Below are 8,233 nucleotides of genomic sequence, written 5' to 3' on the forward strand. Positions count from 1 at the left end.
TTGGCTGTTCCTTCAACTACCTTAAAAGAGAAGTTCAAGAAAGTGATCTCCGTGTGTGCGCACACGACAGTGGGTGACTAGAATAGAAATATTTGCTTATTGACTTATTTGAGGTCACAGCTCTAAGGCAGTAATTTAATGTGTACTTTAATTTGTAGTGACATAAAAGTGATAAGCCATTATTCAGTGAAGAAAGGATTTATGGACCTCTGCAGAGATATAAAGATACAGTAAAATCTCATCAAAACATCACCCAAGAGATTGTAAGCTCTTTGGGGCAGAGACCATGACTTTATGTCTTTTCTGTAAAGTGCATATCACCCTTTTGGGAGTGATAAAATAAATAAGGATAAGAAGAAGAAATAACGGAAAGCAGAGGGATAGGTTTTTAATGTCTTCTTTTACATCTTTGCATTGCAGTAACGAAAATCACTAGGTGGCACCGTACTATCACAATGACGTGGGGGCTACCATCATAATAGTCATTAATAATACTCAGCCCTTAAAACCTTTTACATTTCCAGAGCATATTACAAATATTAATTAATCAATAATTAAGATATATAATAGTCTAATTAATATGCAAGTGTGAGTGAGGTTCCACATGTGGGTCCATATTCTACTTTCTTCACTCTTGCAAACTGATTGACAAGGAATTAACAGCATGATTTATGTGAGTAAAGAGAGCAGGGTTTGGCCTGAAATTTGCTAAGATTACAAATCAAAACCTCATTTTTCTAATGGCTAGCACTGCAAATTTCCCTGGGATGTGGAAATCCAACCATGTTCCATCAGCCTCATACACCATCACCAGTACTAATAAGGATTCTGTCAGTAGCATTTGACTGACGTTGGTTTGTTCATAGATTCATAGATTCCAAGGCCAGAAGGGACCACTTGTGATCATCTAGCCTGACTTCGTGTATAACACAAGCCACAGAACTTCCCTCAACAAAATTCCAAGAGCAGATCTTTCAGAAAGATATCCCATCTTGATCTTAAAATTGTCAGTGATGGAGAATCCATCTTGATCCTTGGTAAATTGTTCTAATGGTTAGTTATGCTCACTGTCAGAAATTTACACCTTATTTACTAGTCTGAATTTGTCTAGCTTCAGCTTCCAATGATAACTATGATAACTGTAGTAAGAAGTGAGAGCTTAAGGCCTGTAAAACAGGCTAAGGCCTAAACGGAAAAAGCCGAGTGAACAGAAGTATAAGGAGTCACTCAAGTTAACTGAAACTGGTATAGGAAAGTGCTGATTCTGCAAGGTTGTAAGACTGCCAAAATATTACTAAAATATGTAGTAGGTATAAGAGGTACCAAGATACTAACTCTCTGAAATGACACTTTGATGGATAGAAATGATACATGGAGTGGTGGTGCCCAAATCAGCCAATCAACAGAAAAAGATGGTATTAGACTACGTCAGAAGGGTGGCAACTACCTACGTCAAAGGGGGCAGACTGAAAGTGTATGTAACAGTGTATAAAAGAGGGTGTCAGAGGGAATACCGGCGTCCGGCCTAGGGGATAACGGAAAGTCCCGCTGTTGGGCCGAGACCATTGTAACGCCGCCTATGCGAAACTGACCCAGAGATACTCTGTAAGTCATTTCTCATTGTGCCGCACGCAATAAACTTGGCCTGGGCGCCTTCGTTGCTCAGCTAATCTGTGGTCGTGTCGACTCATTTGATCGTGAGAGCCGTCTCAGTTTCCTGATCAGAGCTGAGACAGCATCTACACAGGGACACATGCACGCAGCCTACACTGATAAACATCGGTGACCAACACACCGATTACAACAATAACTTTCTGTACTAGACTGAAGAGCCCATTATTAAATATTTGTTCCCCCTGTAGATACTTACAGACTGTAATCAAGACACCCGTTAACTTTCTCTGCCCAAGGCAGAATAGAACCAGCTTGCTCTCCTGTAGTTGTGTCAGGGTTGCAGTGCTAAAAGAAGCAGGGCCTTGTCAGTAAAAGTAAATCTTATTTGTTCCTAGTCATTGGTAAATGTGGTGGGTTCTCAGATTGCTTGATTAGTTGTAGGCATGGCAGAATTTCATTTTTATCCTTTTTATAATTTTAACAGATAATGTCAATGTTCATTTTAAAGCATTTTTTTCATTTTGAGCCATTTAAATTGTTACAGTTGTGGGAAATTATGCAGGGATCAGACAATAACTTAATGACAGTATACACTGAGATTCAAAAAGTTAAAGCTGATAATTATTAAAACAAATTGTTAACATTACATGTCAAAATAAACAAATACCTTTAAATCAAACTCTAATAAATTCACAAGCAGCAATTTTCTTACTTTGCCTGTCTATAAATGTTTATTATCATTGGTGGAAATGCTTTTTCATCCATTTATCAGTGTATGTTGATATCAACATTTACCGACATTTATCAAATAAAATCTAGTCTTTCCAAGCCTACTTATTTGTGATATATTTCTTGTTTTGTTTGTTTGTTTTATAAATTCTTTCTGTTATTCCCAAATTAAATAATGATTTGAGCGCTCATCCATTAGAAATTGGACTGAACCTTCCTACGCACTGCACATAGGACACAGAACAGATATCAAATGGTAACAACCTTTGATCACTTTTGTCTTGGACTGGAATTGAGCCAGTAACCTAGAGATGAGAAGCAATACCTCTCACATTACCATTTCCATAAAGTCAAATCATAGGCTAGCTAGTGGGTCCTGCAGTCTGTGTTCCTGTTATAATAAAAATTCCCAAATAAAGAACTTGGTGAGCTAGTAGCTAAGAGTTAAGGGTGCTATGTGCTATTCTAAGCTACGCACACAATTACCTACTTTGTTGGGTTTAAAAAAAAAACCCATTAAAATAACTATGAAAATCACCCCCTAAGGTTAAATCTACAATCCTGACACCAAACTTAACCCATCATTCATTAACATCCCCCCAACAGACTGCAAACTTCTGCGGGACAACAAAACATCCTTGACTTTGTCCCTCTAGCAGCACCAGCCTCTAAGATTTCCATTCCTATGTTCCATCTGGACCTAGGGCCAGATCTTCAAAACCCTTTGTCACAAATCCGATCAAGTGCCCCTCTCATTGCTGTTCACCAGATTGTTGTGTTACCTGTCAGCTCTGTGTTCTTGGGGAACCAGGGCACAAAACCCCTACTCTCTCTGGCTCACCTGAATCACCCCCTAGTCTCTGCTTGAACCAGAAACCAAAAGCAAGGAAAAGGCAGTGGGAGACACACCTAAACCCCTCCAAACAAGGGTGATAGGATTAAGGCAACTCCCCTAGCCTCATCTACATCAAAGATGTAAAAAGGAGGTATTTAAATTAGCACATCGAATGGAGAACAGAAGCCTCATCAACATCGAAGATGGAACAAGAATTAGCATCCTGAATGGAGAACCACGCTCCAAAGCAGAAACCACACTGAACTCAGGGATTGGCAAAGCAGGGACGCACTGCATGATGGGAGATCTCTGCTCCTGATGTAAATGAACCCACACCTGCACACACCCAACTCCTCAGTTATCAGACCACTCTAGTTATTGATCTCCAGTGCACTGAATCTGCCTGATTACATTGCGAGCTCCCTCAAGGAACACTGCCCATAGCCAGGAATGATCAGCTCCTATTGTCCAGCATAAAGACAACCACTCTGGTATCCTGCCTTGAATCATAGTCTGCCCATAAACAAACCCAGTGTTCTCCCTTGAACCATTGTTTCTTCCCTACAAAAACCCCTACCCAAGTTCAAACCCTGGTTCTGATGCCTGGATCCAAATGCTGCATCAGCTCCACTGGGACTTCTCCTTTTCCTGACTGATTGTGTTGGGGGCTCTGTCTGTCTCAAGCACTCTGGACCCTAAGCTGAACAGCCTGTCTCCTGGGAACCTTTGAGCTGAACGAAGTGGTGAGACCCTCCCTCTCTTCCCCCAACACTTTCTCTCTCTCTCTTTTAGTCCAAGTATAACTTTCTACTTTTGTAATCAAACCTGGGCTAGCTTTCTCCAATACCCCACTGAAATTATGTAGCATTGTAAGTGTTTGATTGTTTTTCTCTCCTTGTATGGTATTACTATTAGTATCTTAAGTTTTATAGAGCTGGCAATAAAATAACTGTTATAATCAAGCTGGTTGCCAGTCTCTCTCTCCGAACTTCATTTAGTACTTTGTGTTCTTGGCTTCTCTGTCTTGCTCTGCAGCAACGCTTCTTTTACCTAAGCCAAAGATCCCCGCAGTGCCCAAAAATCCTATGGGGTTTGCTCATCAAGGGGGTTACTACTAGAACAATTGTAGAGTGACAGGGGAGGCAGCTGAGAAGTGCTGTTCTGCCTAGCCTATGGAGTCCAGGGGCATATAAGGGGGGCAGCTGAAAAGTACTGTTTGGAGCCAGCCTGCTCAGAAGTGCGCTCTATTCTGGTGCGGTGCAAAGGGGCATATAAGGGCGGCTGCTGAAAGTGCTGTGTCACCCAGCCTGCTGAGTTCAGGGACATATAAGGGGTCAGCTGAGAGTGCTGATAGCCCGGTCTGCTCAGACACACTCAGTTAATCTGGAATGTGTGTGTGTATGTGGGGGGGTTATTTGAATCTGGGACTGGAGGAACCCAGCCCTGAAAACCTCAGGTCCTGCAGGATAGCTCCATTGGGCGAGGGCTTACAGCCATATGAACATGCAAGTAACACCAGCAGTACATTAATAGACTCACACACCCTCTTCCAGGAAAGTAACCCTAATAAATGAGTGAACCCCAAGGTGACGGGCAAATCTGGTAACAGTTGTGCGGGAAATCCCATGTTGACATGCAGACACCCGTTTTACTTTATTTTTCACTGCACTCCAGTATCTTGATTAGTGCCCCTCCATTATCAGCTCACCAAGCTGCCCATATCGATTCTCCCTACATCCTCCTGTCACCGCTCATCACTCAGATGAGTTGGTTTCAATAATTTATAGTTTTATTATTCTCTGACCAATGAGAATAATTTGCCCCTACTTCTCCCCATAGCAACCCTTTTCTACCAGCGGCAGGAGCCATTGCCATCGCCTCTGACTTCCAGTCTCCCCTATGCATAACCTATTCCTTTGCCTCATAACTCACTCCCACTAAACCCTTTGGTAGCTGTAAATTAGCCCGACATGTTCCACTGCTTGACACTTAAGTCCCCAGGGGGACTCTATAAAAAATAACCCTCCTCTTTTAATACCCACGGAAGGCCATAAAACTGCAAAGTTCTCAGATGATTAGAAAGTCAGGTGTGAGGGGGAAGATGAGGACACCATATGGCCAGCTTGAAGCCGGGAAAAGGTGACTTTGTCTTTTGGCCTGTTTATTTGAAGTAGTGAAAGATTCACTGGTTGATGGAACTCCCCCCCTCCCCCCAACCTCTTCAAACCCCCTTCTCCTTGTGCTGCTGTCCTCTGAACACCTCATTGCTGAGTGGGAGCACTGGGACCCCAAAGGTATAGTGGTTGATGCCATTAAAGGATTGTGATGTTAGAAGTAAGTGGGTGATGCAGGACGCTCGGGAGGCACGCATACACAGGGGCAAAGACATAGGCTATTCGATGCACCCTGTTCTATTCTTTCACAGCCAGATGCACTATAGCATTCAGGACCTCAGCAGATCTAGCAGCATCACTCCTGCTTTGTTTGTTGTTAATCTGAATCCGTGTGTGTGTACCAGCAAGGCAACCATATGTTTCATTCCCTTTGTGAACCAGATAGCTTAGGGGGCTACCCCAGAATCTATCCCATTGACGCATGGCCTGACATTTGACTTCCCCTCTATTGTGTCCCTAATATTTGTTTGCAAAGCTGTGTAATTATTTATGTGTGCTTTTGTTGTTGTTTGTTTTGTTTTGAATTGCTTATGGAAACATAGTGCAAGGTTAATTTTACAAGGGATTAGAAGCAATGGTGGGAATCATAAAAGGAAATCCCTCCACCTTCTAATGTGACTGAAAGCAAATGGGAGACCTGTCCAAACTTTCCAATCCTGGGGCAGATTCTGTGACGCTTACTCAACATTATTATTTGTATTGCAGTAGCATCTAGGCACGCCAGTCATGGACTAGACCGCACTGCACCAGGTGCTACTTATTTCAGCGGGGTTGCTCCCAGAGTAAGGTACTAGCAGCATGAGTAAGGGTGGCCAAATTTGGTCCCTTATTAAATTAAATTAATACCTTACTAAATGATCTTAAATCATGCCCGTGGACTACAGTTGTCTGGACACATGTTACTGGCTCTTCTTGTTTCCAGCTGCTAAATTGCATTAAAAGACTGATCCAAATAAATTAAATACTTTCCTAATATGACTTTCCCCTAGAGATCTTATACTACCACTACTGGTGAGATGGTGGATCAAGAATGGGATGGGAAGTGGATCCAAGAGATAATCTACTGTGTTGTGGGTCTTGCTCTGAAAAAGTATGAGCGCTACTATGTCGTGAGGTTAATATTATTTTATTCTTAACAGAATTTTGCAGATGCCTTTAATTCATAAGATGCCACAGAACTCTTGTTGTTTTTCTTTAATTCACAATTACTGTAACTTGTATTGATTCTTTTATTTACAGAGAGAGGGAGAGAGGGAGAGAATGCATTCTGCATGTCCTCCACTCTGATCTGTACTGGACAGAATCAGAACTGATCAACTGCTTGTCATAGGCTCCATACTATTGACAGCTAATGACGATTCTTTAGTTCGGATGATAGGTACCAGTGTTTCTGGAGCAGGACGAGCTGCGTCCTGTCCCTGCTTTTCCCATGAAGTTTCCAGTGGCCCCAGTGTGCAGTCTAGTGACAACTACAGAGCCCTACGTGAGCACTGATTTGTTGCAATATTTTAATTTAGCGCTGGTGAAGGATGTCGCAAACTCCTCAGGGAAGAATTCTTGTAATGTTTTAAAATTGTCTAGAAGGTGCCTTGAACCCCTCTGGGGCTATATAAAAACAACTATAAAAATAAGGTTCATCTCTGACCCTAGTGGGCAAGTAAAATAGTCATCAGCTGGGTGCATACAGATTTGGAGAAATCAGCTGAAAACCAGGAAGAGAGAGAAAAGGGGAGAGAGGAACGTGCTCTAGAGCAAAAGGTGACAAAGGACAATTTGACAAGGAGCCGGGGAAATAAAGCATGCACTAAGACAGGCTGAATGTTGCACAGTAGCGGTGGTGAGATTCCAATGTCTGTTGTTCCAAATAGTTTTCACAGATTAGCATATAATAAAAAAGGACCGTAGGAACAATACACGTGTTGCCAATGTGCCCCGACAGAGTCGGACACCCACATACACGAAGCCTTGTCAGTGTGGATAACGTTGCCTAATGTAACAAAAGTCAGGAAATGCAAATGACAGAGTGACACCACACCCCAACTCAACACTTACCACATAGAAGGTTTCAAGACGAAGGGGTCCTGTCACACTTGTACTGTGTCTTTTTGATATTGCATCGTCCTGGTGCAATACTACCCAGGGGTCATAAGCAAGGTTCAAACTTGGGAACCTTGCCACCTACTTCGAAGGCTGTGAGCCCATGAACAATTCTAGTAGCACTTGTAAGCTGTTCTCCTATGTGTGGACAAGCCCTTCAGGCGAGGGTAACACCCATGTTGCCAGCGTGTTACCATATTGCAATGCAATTGTCACCAGGACCTTGCACTGACCCCCCCTGTGATTCCAAACCTGCTTTAACCGTGCAGTGCTGGCCCACCAGAACCTAAGCAGCCCTGCTGCTCCCACCGAGTTCAGATGTCACTCAGACCCAGCACCTCACATTCGCCTTGTGTTTCATTTTGGAGGTGGCTGGTGATTGTAAATGTTCAATGGTCCATTAGAACTTGAACTGGGAAGCAGCATTTTCACTGTGGCACCCAGCACGGGGTTGGGAGCCGCCATCCCTTCATTCTCACCCCACTGATTTCCTCTACCCAACCTTGGGCAAGTCCCTCAAACTCTCCTGTACGGTGAGGGTGACAGTGCTCCTCTGCCTGGCCGGGGTGTGGGGAGGATTCAGGAGCCTTTCCCTGTGCACAAACAAACCAGCTAAACCTTCTCCTCCGGTCCCGTTTTAACTCTGTTCTCAAGTACCCGCTGTCCGAAGGGCTGGGGCCGGCCCACGGCGGAAAAGTAACTCCAGGCAGGTTTTGCAGCGGGCCGGGGCTGGTCCAGAGAAGCCCCCGGGGGCCGGCAGCGCCCTGGCTAGCGGCGCAGCCGG

This window comes from Emydura macquarii, unplaced genomic scaffold (genome assembly GCF_026122565.2).
Source record: "Emydura macquarii macquarii isolate MOO-44397 ecotype Brisbane River unplaced genomic scaffold, CSIRO-AGI_Emac_v2 contig_3692, whole genome shotgun sequence".
Taxonomy (NCBI): Eukaryota; Metazoa; Chordata; order Testudines; family Chelidae; genus Emydura; species Emydura macquarii.